This window comes from Canis lupus, chromosome 25 (assembly GCF_011100685.1).
Source record: "Canis lupus familiaris isolate Mischka breed German Shepherd chromosome 25, alternate assembly UU_Cfam_GSD_1.0, whole genome shotgun sequence".
NCBI lineage: Eukaryota > Metazoa > Chordata > Mammalia > Carnivora > Canidae > Canis > Canis lupus.
In genome coordinates, this window is record NC_049246.1 from 26,441,210 (window position 1) to 26,457,477 (window position 16,268).

Here is a 16,268-nt window from a genome sequence, read left to right on the forward strand (position 1 = left end):
GGAGCCGGCCTTATCCAGCGGTGTTTTTCTATTAGTCTAACACCCCATTGTCCACCCCTTATCACTGAAATGTTGATGTCATGCCTGGCTTGGAAGTGGTTTCTGCATCGCGGCGCTGGGATAGCTTCGCTTTAATTGGGGGGAGGGGGAGGGGTGGAGGAGCCCATTTATCAGAATTCTCATGAGAATTCACCCCTTTCCTCCTTCCAGTGGGGCCGCCGAGGGCGCCACGGTGGGGTGGGTTCCCAGCCACAATCCCTGGCCTTTCTCTCCATCCCTGCGTCTCCACCCGGCTGGCCTCCCTCGAAGTTAAAATGCTGAGGAGGGTGGCCAGGATGCTGTGGGCCGCTTTTGTCCCTCTTTGCTTTGGGCTGTGACCCCTGTCTGGTGAGCTCTGGGTGGGGAGGGGCCATGGCTCTCACTTCTTGGAATCTCCTGCAGCCTCTAAAGGCCCCACCCTGCCTGTTCTCAGTAGGATCTCGGTAACCGCCTGGGGATCAAACCAAAAAGGCGGTGGGCTGGGAAGGTCCAGTCTGAGAGCAGATGGAAAACTGAGACTGGACTTCATCTCCACTACATCTCCCCTCATCTCCAACAACTGCTGCCCCAAATTGTGCCAACTCCTAAGGAAAGTCTTAAAAATATGATCTGGGCTGTCTCTACTGTCCGCAGGGCTTCTCTGATACTCTTTGTTGGTTGTGGAGGCCCAAACATAGGAGACTACATGTGTGTGTGTGTGTGTGTGTTTGTGTGTGCGCGCTGCGTGTTTGGTTATTGTAAAGCCCCTCTGAGAATCTGGTTAAGAGAGAAAGTGGTGGTGAGCTCTGGGATGGAGTGGGCCCTTGCTGCAGTATGCTTGGGCAGATTGCTTAACTTTTCCTGGAGACCCGGGATCGAATCCCACATTGGGCTCCCGGTGCATGGAGCTTGCTTCTCCCTCTGCCTATGTCTCTGCCTCTCTCTCTCTCTCTCTCTGTGACTATCATAAATTAAAAAAAAAAACAAAAAACAACTTTTCCAAGACTCCATCCCCTCATCCATTAAGCAGTACAGTAAGGTTGCTGCTCAAGGGATTGTCCTGGAATTACAACCATTAGGTGCTTAGCTGGGTGCCTGGCACACATATGCACACAGTAAATAGTGGCTGCTGTTAGTACAGCTATTTGTGGGCTTTGCACAAAGCCCTAGGTTTGCACAAACTGGTGAGCAGGGCAGAGGAGAGGAGCCAGTTCTCTCTTGGAGAGCTGGGGCAGAGAGGAGGCGGTGGCTCCTGCAGGCTAGCTCAGCCCATGTTGGGCTACCAGGAGCAGAATGAGCCCACAGGGCCTCAAGTTCTTGCCTGAGCTTTCAACAGAAACTAAATGCATACTGTAAGTATTCAGAGACTAGTCTCTGTGGAGTCAACATTTATATATAAAGGGTCTGTCTTGAAGTGTTGCTGAGAAAATTGAATTTGGAATATGGTTGGCAAGCTCCAGGTGAAGGTAGTTTTGACCTGTGCCAAGTGGCCTCAACATAGAAACCCAACTGAACACACACACAAACCCTGCAAGCAGGTGCTGCTCTAAGCAAAAGCGTGGGGCTCAAGGCCTGCCTGATGACACCCAGAACACAGCAGAGCTCTCAGGCCACCAAGAGTCTAGTCACCTCCCCACGGCTCCCTCAGTCTGCTTCCAACACAGCTGTTGAAACCCTTCCCATCCACTCCCCCCTCCCCCAGGCCAATATCCTAAAGGTCAAGAGGTCCACTTGGGAACACCTTCCCACTTGGCTGGTTCTCGCCAGACCCCGTGAAGTACACGAGGGGGGAGTTCTATACTGATGTTCTACTAAGGAAGCTGGGCTCACAGAGTCTGAAGTCAAATGTAGGTCTTTTGAGTCCACAGCTAGGCCTTTTCCCACAACATCCAGTGACAGCAGACAAAGCATGTGGCTCTGTCTCTTAAGTACATATTCCTGGGATCAAAAGATGCATAGAGGTTGGGGTCTACTTTTGTCGCCATGTTTACTGTGTGATCTTCGCTTGCAAGGAGCTTGCTGGGTTTCTCACATGCACTGCCAGCCATCCTTGGGGACCTTGGCCTGGAGACCAGGATGAAGAGAACCAGAGGTCCAGGGTAGGGGTGCTCTTCCTTGACTGCAATTCCAGACCACATGGTTTCTTCCTTCTCTTTCCTGACAGGCCTCTCCTTTGGTAGTTCCAAAGTCTGAAGGCTGAGGAGGAGAGGGGGCAGGAATAATAGGCTGTGCGAATGGGAAATTTGCCAGGGCTGCTTTAAGCCAAGCAAGTCTTCTCATCCCAGAGGCTTCAAAGGGCTCCTATGTGTCTCAAATCTGTCCTCTAAGGACTGGGTGAAATTCCACCAAATTCCATCGATCCCATTTTAAGGGCAAATATTTCCGTGTGGGCCAACACACAACTGTCATGAACACCTTAGTGTGAATGAGTAACTTTTTCGTGCTGTCTTCTAAGAGTGCAGGTAGCGACCCTAAGTACTGAGGGGAGAGGGCGCAAGAGAAGGGGGTACAGAAACAGAAGACTTGCTACCCACTTGACATTCTTCCCCACTTGTCACTTTTTTTTTAATGAGTTGTTCCACATGTGGCACATGGATTCCTTTAGTTCCTTTGGTTCAAGGGAGCATTTGCTGGGTGTCCTGTGCTCAACCCACCATTTAGGCTTCCTGAGCTTTGATGGTCTCAGTGTGTGGTTTTTGGGAGGTTAGAGGGTGTAGCTGGGTTTCTTTGAAAATTCTTACATACATTGAAGTGTCCCTCCCTTCCCAGATAAACTGGAGTTTAGAGAGTTATCAGGGCTTTACCAATAGTGCTTAGCATACAAAGTCAGGTTCATCCCCTTTCTCCTTTCTCCCTCCTGCCTGTCCTTCACCTTTCACCTTTCTCCTTGTGGTCTGGGGGTTTACAGGTGAAATCGTCACTCACCCAAGAAGTCTGTAACCTAGAAGAGGAAATGATGGATTCTTCCTTGATCACGCACCCCCCCACACACACCAAATTTTAACTTTCACAGAGCATTTAATAGCACTTCTTGGGCTTGTCACTATCATTTGGTCTTGTGTCTGCCTCTAGATCACAAGCCCCCTCAGGGCAGGAACAGGTCACCTGTGTGTCCATGCCCATCCCCAGGTCTTTGCACAGGGCTGGCACACAGAGCGTGTTCAGCAAATATGGGCTGGATGAATGTCTGAGCTGATGAAGACTGGGGTGCTCATCAAAGACCAACAATTCTGGGGGAGAATGAACTGTGTCTGGATTTTAAAAAATTTTTATTTTATTTATGAGAGACACACAGAGGCCAGAGACCTACGCAGAGGGAGAAGCAGGACCTGGTGCAGGACTTGATCCCAGAACCCCAAGATCACAACCTGAGTCAAAGGCAGATGCTCAATCACTGAGCCACTTAGGGGCCCCTGTGTCTGGAATTTCCAAGGAGGTTTTGTTAGGGGAAACCCAGTGAGCATGAACTCAAGCAGGGAGGGTTTGCACAGCCAGGTGCCAGCCGGGTTTCTTTCCATATCACAGCCTCCTCCATCAGGAGCCAGAAGAGATGCTGAGGAGGGAGCATCCCTGAAGCCACTTTTAAGGAAGGAGAGGAAAGGCCCTTAACCTGAGCACCCACTGGGTACCAGCTGCTCACCTTGGCACCTCTCAGCTCTCTTACCAAAACTCAAGTAGGGGAAGCTAAGTTTCTAAATAACCCACCTCCACAGCCCCATTCCCCTCCCCGCCCCCTCAGCAGAGGAGACAGACACGCTGGGTGGGTTAAGAACTTGCTGGAGAGTGTGGGGTTTGCCCCAGGCCTGAGCGACAGCTGACACCCCCAGCCAGTTGTCTTAGGGTCCCAGAGAGGCCTTTCTCTCTCTGCTAGCACTTCCTCTGTGCTTCCGCACCATCTTCCTCGTCTGTCCCTCCGGGGCTCCTCCCTGGCTCCGGGGGTCTGCTGCCTGTGGCCGGCCTCCCCTTTATCTTGTCTCCCCGTTTCCACGCTATCAGCCATTATCTGGCGCTCTCCCACCCTGGCCGGGCAGGGCAGGAAGCCGGCCTGTGACTCTCCTCTCTTTACTCTCCATCCTCTTCCTTCTCCAGAGACAAAAGCAAAAACAGCCTGTTAACAGATCTGCCGTTTCCCTTGGCTCCCTGACTCCCATTTCCCACTCTCATTTTTTCACAGGCTCCACTTTTCCACCTCGGGAACCCCTGCACCCCGAGGCCCCTGAGCCCAGAGCTGTCACTTCCTCAGGGACCGTCTGCCAGGAGGTCGGCACCGGTAGACCCAAGGCTGTCCCCTCTGCAAAGCCCCCTGCTCCCTTTTATCCTTTTGAGATCAGCCCTGCCCAGCTGGTCGTCTGGCTGTCTGCGCCGCGGTGGGGCGGGCCGGTGCTCTGGCCTTGCTCATTAGCAGGCTGGCTGTGGCTCTGATTATAGCCATGTGAGGGGGGTGTTTTTGGTCAAAGAGCATCACGCATCCATTTATTATGTCGCCATTCACTCAGACATTTACCGTGCACTTCCTACGCTGCTGCTGGAGACCCAGAGATGAGCAAAATACGACCTCTGCCCTCAAACAGCCTATAATTTGTGGGGAGTAGGGAGGTCATTGGACTGAGTTAAAGTGCTCTATCTAATGCGTGGTAGCGATTGCTAAGTGCAACAAGAGGGGGTGAACACAAGAGGCTCTGAGAGTTCCGAGGAGGGAGAGATGGACGCTAACAAGGGGAGCTGATGCTTATCAGCGTTCTCCACACCAGCCCAGCCCCAGCCAGCCGCCAGCCACTGCTAAGCACTTCATAGTCCCCTCTTTCCTCCTCCTGGCAAACCCGTGCAGCAGGTGTGATTATCATCCTCAATTTGCAGACAAGAGGCTGAGGTTTAAGGAAGTGAGGTAATGGGTCCATCACCTGCAGTCATGGCTAGAGCCTCCTTTCCCTTCGAAGGCCCAGTTCAAATACCAGCTTCATCCCCACTCTCAAGCCCCTTGGTCTATACAGCACACCAGCACGCAGGGAGGGAGAGTGAGCTCTGGAGAAATCTCTCTCTGGCTCAAGATGTTTAAGAGCACTGAGTCTCTGTTTTACTCATCTGTAAAGGAAGGTACTAACAGTACCTTCTCCTAGGTTCATTGTGGGGTTTATTTCTTTTTAAAGATTTTATTTATTTATTCATGAGAGACACACAGAGAGAGGCAGAGACATAGGCAGAGGGAGAAGCAGGCTCCATGCAGGGAGCCTGGTGCAGAACTCAATCCCAGGATCCTGGGATCATGCCCTGAGCCAAAAGCGGATGCTCAACCACTGAGCCACTCAGGTGCCCCTCATTGTGGGTTTTAAAGAAACTGTGCATACAGTGTGTTTACACAGTGACTGCACAGAGTATATAGTAGATAAATATTAGCCATGAGCATTTTGGTCATTACTATTACTACTACAGGAAAGTTATTAGGGGGTGACGTTTCACAGGAGAGTGACTTAGGAGGCAGATTGTCAGGGTTGATATAAATTCTGCATCTGTTTTTCAAAGACCATGCAACACTTGCCCTGGGCATCATCATCTCAAGCAAGAGAACCTGCACTGTGTAGGATCCAGAATTTGTCTTCCTATTTTTCTTTCAAGTTTACTGTAAGTCTCCCCAGTGATAAAACAAACAAACAAACGAAAAACCTGTTAATTTCAAAGTCATAAAAAAAACAAAGTCATCTGGGTCCTTAAACCTGAGTCCCTTCTCTTGTGATTATTGAACCCCCGCCCTTTTTTTTTTTTTACCATAGTGAAGTATACATAACTGAAACTCACCGTTTTAGTTAAAGTACAGTTCAGTGGCATTAGGTACGTTCACATTACTGTGCAGCCATCACTTCTGTTCATCTCTAGAACTTCTTCAGCAGCACAAACAGATACTTTGTCCCCACTGAACACTAACTGCCCACTCTCCCTCTCTCACAGAGCCCCTGGCAATCCCCATGCTGCTTTCTGCCTCTCTGAGCTTGACTTCTCTGGGTATCTCATATAAGTGGACTCATATAAGATTTTTCCTTTTCTGACTGGATATGCCACTCAGCATAAAATTCCACAGGGAACCTTCATGTTGTAGCATGTGTCACGATTCCCTTCCTTTTTTTTTTTTAAGATTTTATTTATTTATTCATGAGAAACAGAGAGACAGAGAGGTAGAGACACAGGCAGAGGAAGATGCAGGCTCCATGCAGGGAGCCTGATGCGGGACTCAACCCCGGGGCTCCAGGATCATGCCCTGGGCTGAAGGTGGCGCTAAACCGCTGAGCCACCCAGGCTGCCCGATTTCCTTCCTTTTTGGGGCTGAATAATATTCCATTGTATGGCTAGACCACACTTTGTTTATCCATTCGTCTGTTCATGGACCCTTGGGTTGTTTGTACCTTTTGCTATTATGAATAATGCTGCTACGAACATAGTGTACAAATATCCTTTCAGATCTGTGCTTTCAATGGTCTTATGCACATATCTAGAAGTAGAGTTTCTGGGTCAAATGGTAACCTGATGTTTAATTTTTTGAGGAACCATCGTACTGTTTTCCATAGTGGTTGCATGATTTCACATTCTACCAGTAGCACATAGGGTTCCTGCATATTCACATCCTCATCAACTGCCTCAAAAGACAGTTTTTCTTTATGAGGGGTTAGGGTGCAGAGTGAATGGTCTTTTATCCAGAGTTCAAATCCTCTGTGTCCTTTACAACTGGCCTAGCCTGGCCCTGAGACTCAGCCAGTCTAAGGCTGCTCCTTCTTCCCCTAGGCATTTGCCTTCAGCGGTCTGGATCAGCCACTGGCCCAGCCGTCAGCACATTGACCGGCTTCCTGCTGGCTTTGCTCTGAAGGATGCTAACCATGGGGTTTCCTCGCTGATTGCTCATGAGGCGCCTCCTGCCCTGAATGGGCACAGACGCCGACAGCACAGGGGGACTCCACTCCCTTTCTCAAGGAGGGTGAGTTATTGGAGGGAATTCTGGCTCCCTGACTAGTTAAATCATCTCTTGACTCAGACAAGAGCCCTTTGCCCCACAAGAGAACATTACTCATCCCGGCACCCGCGGGACCAGGCTCTATGTCAGGGGAAAGTGCCGCTCCTATTCCCCTCGCTCAGAAACTCATAAATCATCCCTTTAGAATTTCAGCTCTTCAGATAGAAAAGGAACAGCTGGCCAAGCCAGGTCTCCCAAGTGCTGCAACACTTTTTTCTGGGTGGGTGCTGGGGGTAGCCTCAGAGGATCTGGGGACTCCAGATGCCAGGACTCTGCTCAGGCCTCCATTCAAGCCAGCCAACTCTCCCACTGCTGGTCCATGTGAGACAGAAGGACTTCAGGTCCGGCATCCTCCAGGACTTGAATGGTCATGGAGGGAGTTCATGGAAAGCCCAAGTGTTCTGTTTGTGGTGGCCACCCTGCCCCTAGACCAGCACTTACTTGGTCATGGCCAGACTCAATATTTGTTGTACAAATGTTGAAAACCTCTCCCCTGAAGTAATATGGTTCTTTCTGTGCCTCAACTTCCTCATCTGTAAGATGGAAGAAAGACTGGACAATCTCTATGGCTCCTTCCAACTCTAACATTCTATGACACCAGTGGTCCAAGAGCTCCTTGTGGATTGGCTATAAGTCAACATTACCTGGTGCTGAGGTTTGTTTGGCTGTTTCAATGGGAGCAGAAGATTGGATGACCATGCTGGAAGGTCCATAAACTGTGAAGATAGCACCAGATGCATGAACACTTTTCAGAACCAACCTGCTTATGTTTTTGCTATGTTTTTTAGAGAGGCACAGCTGGATTCATAGACAGATAAGGATCCTTTCCTAACAGTGTGAGTGTATAGTGTGCCCATTTAGTGTGTCTATTTTGAAGCTCAGGAATTCTGATGGGAGACATAGCTTAGTGTTGATACCATTGCTCCCAGCACACCTTTGAATGTGAGACGCAGGTTAACCAGGTGGTCATGGCGAGTAATAAGGAGCTCCAGATTATAATTTTGACCACGGCTGCAGGCTGATCTCACCATGAATTCTCATTGACTAGCCTTCAAATGTGAGCTGCAGGCCCCCACATCTCCTAAGGGATTGAAATAAATCATTCCACCACTGGGTAAATAAAGTCTATCAATGGGTCCAGGAATCTGAGCTGATGGAGGGGAAAAAATACTGGATGAGGAACCAGAACACTTACCCACTAATTGGCTGGGTGACTTGGCAAACAGAATGGATGGAGATGTTCTCTGCCCCTGCCCCCTTAACCCCACATGAGGTCCAGCAGTGTCTGATGTCCCAAACATTTCACTTTTACTTCACCTTGTCTGAGTTGGATTTTGGTCATATGCAGCTAAAGGAGTTGCAAAACAGAAGACCACCTCACCTCTAGCACTCCACTGACTATTTTATTCATTAAAATAAATGTATTGAGGAGTACCTGGTGGAGTTGTCAGGTTGGGCATCTGACTCTGGTCTCGGCTCAGGTTGTGATCTCAGGGTCTTGAGATCAAGCCCTGTGTTGGGCTCTGCACTCAGTGTGGAGTTGGTCTGAAACTAAATAAAAGAGAAGAAATAAAATCCTTTTTTTTTTTTTAAAGAAGGAAGATAAGGAATTAACAACTGCTGAGTGCTTACTATCTGCCAGGAACTGTACACATGTTCTCTTATTTAGTATTCACCATAGCTCTTTGAAATACGGGTTAGCCCTCCATTTCACAACTGGGGAAACCAAGGCACAGGGAGGCTATGTAATTGGCTCAAGTCCACAGAGTTAGTAAGAATCAGAGGTAGGGTTTGGATTCAGAACTGTCTGATTCCAGCACTCTGGATTCTCTTCCTCACAGGGGATAAAGTTTTTAGTCACAAATGGTCCCCCCAGCATTTGTTAGTTATTTATTTATTTATTTATTTATTTATTTATTTATTTATTTATGACAGACACACAGAGAGAGAGAGAGAGAGGCAAAGACACAGGCAGAGGGAGAGCAGGCTCCATGCAGGGAATCCAATGTGGGACTGGATCCCGGGTCTCCAGGATACATCCTGGGCTGAAGGTGGCACTAAACTGCTAGGCCACCGGGGCTGCCCCCCTCCCAGCATTTTTATGTTGGTAAGGAGACATCCCACTGGACCTGGGCTGACTTTGAAGGCAGAAGTCTAGCCAGGCTATCCTGTCACTCAGTTCCTCATCAGCCATCCTCAGAGGCTGTGCCACTGTTGCTCTCCACAAATGCTATGTTTTATTAATGTAAGAAGCAATTCTTAAGCAACTGAGTTCTTTCTCCACTGGCTTTTGAAAATCCTACTTCTGGCTCTCTGTTTCTATCATGTTTTAATATCCTGTCTGGACTTGGGTTTCAAACTTGGGTGGGATGTGACAGAGATGAAGACTGGGGAGAAAAACCATGCTACCTCTGAGAGGTGCATACTGGACTCCTAGTGTAGCCCTAAGAAGGATGGTGAGTTGCCTTGATCCTACTAATAGTGATTGCTTGTGGAACCTCTGCTACATGCCAGGCACTTTCTATAGCTTTACTACTCTTTTTGCAAGATGTTATTGACCCCATTTTATAGGTTTCAAAATAGAGGCCCAAAGATGCAAAATAACTTGCTCTGCTTTGAGATGGTTTCAAAGTCCGTGCTTATTCTGACATACTATAAGGTGTATTAGCATGGCCTAGGGAAGCCTGGGGGTTCCTGCATAGGTGAAGATTATCCCTTGTTCAAGACATAGCCAGGTTCCAACAACTGGACCAGGCAGGCCAGGCCAGCAGTGGGGTCTGCACCATTGGGAGATCTGGAACTTAGCTAAGGCCCCTCCTTTGACCACTGATTTCTCTGATGCTTCATTGCAGTTTTCACAATCCTCAGTCATGTCAATGCAGCATCCTCACCATGGTGAAAAAGCCACTACTTTTGGAAAATGTGTTCAGAGAGTACTAGCCCTTCTGTTCTTCAAAATGAATGTGTTAGATCCACCATGATTGTACAAGGTCTTTTAAATCTCAGAGTTCCCTCTGAGAGGAGGCTCCAAATGTTCACCCTTGGGACTCCAGAGGCTGAAAGTCCAGTCATCCAACGCCCCTCCGCAGAAACTCCTGTGGAGCTATCCAAGGTCCTGCAAATGCTTTGACCTGTGCTCTGTTTAATCAACCATCTCTCTACCTGTGTTCTTGCCCTTCTTCCCTTTCCTGGCTTTGGACCTCACAAAACCTTTCCTGTGTAACTTACCCTTATTTTCTAGGCCCTGCTCACCTGAGCTCACCTGACTCTGTCCATGATAATCTTGACTCCAAGCCTCCAAGCCAGTCCAGGGGTCACTCTTAACTACCATTGTCCCTGCTGATTATCAGCTGACCCACCTGCCCAGCACTGCACACATTTCTATCCCCTACCTCCTCACAAAGCCACTTGGTTTCTTGGGTGCCTATTCATCTGATAGACTTCCGAGAGACAATTTATTGACTTTTTTCCATTCTTCTTTCTTGGCCCCATACCTAGCCATTTATGAAATGATTCCTGGAATTAGAGCAGTGGGGATACTTAATAAAGCCAAACCATAACTTGAGGAGGCTTGTGGTTCTGGCCCATGATATGGTCACATCTACTCTGTCTCTCAATACATACTGATACAATTGATTCTTCAAGGAAAATCAGCTAGAAAAATAGCTTCCATTAAAATGCACCACCTTGCTTTCTCATGAGAACTAGAGTTCTGGTGTTCTAGTTTGGCCTTGCCCCTGACCAGCTGTGTGACCTCAGGCATTTAAACCACGTATCTCTTTATACTTTCTGTCACTTATTTGCTTTCTCATCAGATATTTACTGACCATGTATCATGCATTATGCACTAGGTACCCGGGATGCTACTAGGAGAAGGATACAGTTTTAAAGAACCCACAGTCTAATCCTGGAGACCAATATGTAAATGGTTAAAGCAAAAGTAATGTGATAAATTATTATAACAGTAGGGACAACATGCTAAGGGAAAACACAGGCCACATCTGCACTTGCTGTTCTGTCTGCTTAGAAGGCTTTCCCCCTAGGCACTTGTATGACTCACATCCTCACTTCTGCAAGTTCTTTGGTCAATGTCATGTTATCAGAGAGGCCTTCCCTGACCACCCTATTTGAAAGAGGAAACCCACCCTTAGCCTGGCACCTCCCTGTATCTCTCTTCTGCTTTATTTTTCTCCAGAGCATTTATCATCCTCTGGCAGGAAAGGGTGCGTTCATCTGTGAAGTGGAAGACTGAGCCAATGATCAGTGGTGGGTTGAATGGTGGCCCCAAAAAGTTCTGTCCATGTCTTAGCCCCCAGAACCTATGAATTTCCTCCTTTGGAAAAAAGGTCTTTGCAGATGTACTTAGGTTAAGGATCTTGAGATGATGTCATCCTGGATTAGCTGGTGACAAGTGTCCTTATTAAAGACAGAAGAGAAGACACGGACACACAGAGAAGAAAGCCACATGGAGGCAGAAGCAGAAAGTGGAGTAATACAGGCACCAGCCAAGGAACATCTAGAGCCACCAGCAGCTGGAAGAAGCTAGGAGGGGTTCTTTTCTAGAGCCTTCAAAGACAGCACAACTCTGCAGAAATCTTGACATCAGACTCTGATCTTCATAACTGTGAGAGAATAATTTTCTGTTGTTTAAGTCACCAAGTTTGCGATCATTTGTTATGACAGTCACAGCACAGGAATTCAGTGTCTATCTATATTATCTCTATGATCATCCTCAGGCTAAACAGTCTGAAGCCTAAGTAGTTAGGACTATGAATACCATTCAACAATACCAATCTTTTAAATGATTCATCAGCTGTATTAGTGGAAGTACACATAATTTGGGGAGAACATTGGGTGCTGTTGGCCACCTACATGAGCCACATTGGGTAAATATGCATAGCAAGGGGTGGTCTCTTGCTGTTCCCAGGATGAAAAGAAAGATACATGGTCATCTGTGCGGGGACAGGGACACCCACCGGCCATGCCCACAAATTAAAAAAAGGGACACTTTAACTACAGCATGGTTTCTATAGAAGAAAAGTGAGGGGAAAACCCCCAAATTTCTATAGGCAAATAGTTATACAAGCCATACAACATTTTTACTTTAGAAATCCTATGCAGGTGTGTCTGGGTGGTTTAGTCGGTTAAGCGTCCAACTCTTGGTTTCGGCTCAGGTCATGATCAGGGTTGTTGGATGGAGCCCCGCATCAGGCCCTGCACTGGGTGTGGAGTCTGCTTAAGATTCTCTCTCTCCCTCTCCCTCTGCCTTTCACCTCATTCTAAAATAAAGAAATCTTTGGGAAAAAATCCTATTCAAAAGTTTGTATTTCTAGACTATGGGAATAGTATATTAGGATAGCATATCTAGTATATTAGTATAGTATGTTAGAAATATACTCTATTTCTAAATGCACTCATACATCATGTAAATCCCTTGAAAAAGATCTGTAAGGACATGTGCTCAGCTGATAGCATCAGCCACCCTTGGGAGGGCACAGAGATGGAACAGAGTTCAAAAGGCATTTTCACTTCATCTGCTTGTTTGAATCTTTTTACAATAATTCAGGCCATTTAAAAAATTTTTTTTAAATTTCAACAACAACCAAGATGAAACAAAATGCCCCCAGCTGAGAGCATGATGTGATTACTGGTGGCCTTGCAGCCAGCCTGGTGCAAGTGGGGCGGGAGGTGGGGTTTGGTGTTCTCTGACGCTCCAGCCTCAAAAATTTTGCCTCTACAGCAAGTTCTTCTCTGGTTCCTCGTCATTGTGATGGGGCCTTGATGTGAGACCGATGAATGGACAGAGTCCTAGCACCTAGTGTTCTGGACAGAGAGGCTGTTCTGGCAAGCCAGTGAGGCACTTTCCTTTGATCTTCGTTCTGGTAGGCAGTCTGGGGACTCGCTTCTTGTAGCAAACCCTCACTCGCAGTGACAGTCCTCCACCCTGTTTCTGAGGAATAGCCAGTAACGGTTCCACCCCAGCCCACTCCACCCTGGAGGCCATTTGGGTAGGTTGAGGGTGGAAGCATCTCATTCAATGTGGCATTGGATGTGCACCCTGGGGGGCTACAGTGAAGGTCCTCAGAGAGAACAGATGCCATGGGGCATGCATGGAAGGCCCTTGTCATCCGTCCCTCCAGCCTACTGGGGCCTCAGGAGGGGAGGTAGCTCTTTGCCTCTCCATCAGGTGCTGGCCAGGGGCTCAGGTGGTCTGAGGATCACAGGACACCTGGATCACAGAAGCGCTACTGGGAAGGCGGAGAAGACTCAGGCTGCCACTGGGGGAGAATTCTAAAAGTGTGCATTTACTAATATAAATTATTTATTATATGTTGGCACAAAGGATAAAATGACCTGAGAATACAGCAGACGGGCTCCTTAGGGCTCCTTCAGTGAACAGAGAGGTCTCATTTGTAACCAATGTCTGTTGCTGATAAACCAAATGATACAATACTGAAAAAGAGGACTTTTTTTTTTTTTTCCTCAGAAAACTCTCCAACTCCTTCTCCCACTCCCTACTTCTGTGCGTTGGTACTTTTCTTAGCAAATATTATATGTGTGGAATAAAGGAATCAGGCCAGAACTGTCACAGGCAAGGGGAGCCTAACGAGACATGACGACTACATGTAATGTGGTCTCTTGGACTGGAAGTCTGGAACAGAAGGACATTAGGTAAAAACTAAGGAAATCTGAATAAACTATGGACATCAGTTAATAATAATGTATCAGTATTGGTTCTTTCATGGTACCAAGTGTATCATATTAATGTAAAATGTGGACAACAGGGGAAACTGGGTGGGGGTGTATGGAAACTCTCTGTACAGTCTTTTCAACTTTTCTGTAAATCTAAATCTATTCTAAATTTTTAGTAAATTTTTTTGTTTAAAAAAAATCAGGCCTGGGCGCCAGGGTGGTTCAGTCAGGCACCTGCTTTCAGCTCAGGTCATGATCTCAGGGTCCTGGGACCAACCTTCATGTCAGGCTCCCTGCTCAGCTGGAACTTGCTTCTCCCTCTCCCCTTGCCGCTCTCTCCCACCCTCATTCTCTCTCTCTCTCTCTCTCTCTCTCCAATAATAAATAAATAAATAAATAAAATCTTTAAAAAAAAATCAAGCCTGACCTGATTTAATGGATGCCCATGCCAAATGAAGATTGCAGGTGGTAGTTGGGGGGAGGTGAGTAGAATTTGGAATGTAAGGGATTATGATGAGTTTATTTGAAGTAAGATTGGAGTGCTTTGCCCTAAACATTCTTCCTCCATTGTTGTAGTTGACTCATATAACTGTGTGCAATATTAATATTTCCACTTTACAGATGGAGAAACCAAGCTCAGAGAGGTTATATGGTTTCCCACCACGAGCCCCAGTTTGTGTTTCTTTTGCTCCTATAGTCTGGTTAATTTCCCAAATTTACCATTTCACTTTGTGTGTCAGTGTCTGCCAAGCACTCTGTCCCTCTTTTTCTCTGCCTGATAAATTGTCCATCTTTTTCCATCCTTTTAAAACCTCCTCAGATGGGGCATCTGAGTGGCTCAGTAGGTTGGACATCCGATTCTTGATTTTAGCTCTGGTCGCGATCTCTGGGTAATGGGATCCAGTCTGCTTGTCCCTCTCCCTCTGCTCCTCTCTCCACTACCCTCCCACTCTAAAATAAATAAATAACATCTTACAATATAGAATTTCTTCAGGTTTCACCTCCTCTGAGAAGTCATCCTTGATGTTCTCACGTAATTAATCATCCTATACTCTGTGCTCCTTCTGAACCCCCCCAAAATGAATTATTTCCTCGAAATTATCTGTCTGTGCATTGGACTATGAGCAAACTGATGGCAGGGGCTGTGCCTTTTTCTTTTTTTCTTTTAAGATTTTGTGTACTTATTTGAGAAAGAGAGTGAGCAAAGAGAGCACAAGCCAGGGGAGGGGCAAAGGGAGAAGGAGGAGCCGATTCCCTGCTGAGCAGGGAGCCTGATGTGGGGCTCAATCCTGGGACCCTGGGATCATAATGTGAGCTGAGGGCAGACCCTTACCTGACTGACCCCCCTGTCCCCCACCAGGTGCACGGGACTGTGTCTTTTTCATCTTCAAATCTACACTGTCTGGCTCAGTACCTGGCACACAGTGGCTGGGCAGTCTGTATCTCTTGAATTGAATGAAGCTAATATGAAACCATTATTCATTTTCTCAGGCTGCCATAGCAAATTACTATAGACCAGGTGGCTCAAACAGTAGAAATTTATTTTCTCATAATTCTGGATGCCGGAAGCCTGAGAATGAGGTGAGGTTGGTTTCTTCTGAAGCTTCTCTCTCTTGTCTTGCAGATGTCATCTTCTGCCTGGGTCCTCACATGGCCTTCTCTCTGTACATGTCCATGTTCTAATCTCCTCTTATTAAGACACTAGTCATATCAATTAGGGCCATCCTCATGACCTCACTTAACTGTAGCTATTTCTTTGAAGACTCTAACTTCAAATGCAGTTGTATTCTGAGGTCCTGGGTATTAGGATTTCAACACAGGAATTTGGAGGGGACATACTCAGGCCATAGCTAAACTAGAGCAGGCTGTGGGGCTGGAAGGTGGTGGAGACCTCAAGTGTTCACCACTTAAAAGGGGCAGGTGAAATGTGTGCAAAGGCCTGAACATCACTCAGCTGTTGTCCCGAGGGCATTGCTGCTATTCAGGGACAGAGGATGTGAGAGGGGCTTGGGTTGGGAAAACAAGCTGAGGGCGTGAGATGAAGGAGCCACAGAACAGGCTTGTTTTTATTTATCACCACTAACAATTGCTTCAGCCAGAAGAGGGATCCTGGAAGCCTCCGGTCTGTGCTCTGCTTTCTGGCCTTGACCTCCTGGCTATCATGCTCACAGTCTCCCTCTCTTGCTCCTTTTTCTCTCACACTGTTACTTTCGCCTGGTCCAGCCCACACAGCATGCAACATCTTCAAGGCCTTGTGCTCTGGGGCAGGGGGAGGCCTCGGAATGGAATTTCAGACTAAACTTGCACTGGCAAGCCACCTTCCAAGGGCAAGGAGATGCCTCGGGCAGCAGCTGCAGCCGCCCAGGGAGAGCCAGAAGGTTCTAGCTGCTTGTTGTGCATTGGAGGGGATGGTCCTGACAACCAGGCCAGTCTGAGGAAGGGCCTGAGAGCCCCAATCCTGAGGGTCCAGTTGTCTAGGACCCCGGGAATGCACAAGGACATTCAGAGGACTAGAGGCAGCCGAACAACAGTTGGTTTTGTGCCATTAACATTGCTACTT

At 47.5% G+C, this 16,268-nt stretch overlaps 1 long non-coding RNA gene across 9 annotated transcripts in view; it reads right to left on the reverse strand.

Annotated features, from left to right (window-relative positions):
* Positions 1 to 14,166, reverse strand: part of LOC100685020 — a 41,723-nt gene extending 27,557 nt beyond the window's left edge. For 3 of the 9 annotated variants that reach the window (XR_005378598.1, XR_005378606.1, XR_005378599.1), the window contains exons 1-4: positions 14,136 to 14,166; positions 8,451 to 8,566; positions 7,950 to 8,096; positions 7,660 to 7,731 (exon numbers count right to left, since the gene is read on the reverse strand). This is a non-coding gene — a long non-coding RNA (uncharacterized LOC100685020). Of the gene's footprint in view, positions 1 to 7,659; positions 7,732 to 7,949; positions 8,097 to 8,210; positions 8,364 to 8,450; positions 8,567 to 14,135 lie in introns of all 9 variants that reach the window. The other 6 variants (XR_005378603.1, XR_005378602.1, XR_005378600.1 and 3 more) reach the window with 4 other exon arrangements.
* Between the last annotated feature and the right edge of the window lie 2,102 nt (positions 14,167 to 16,268).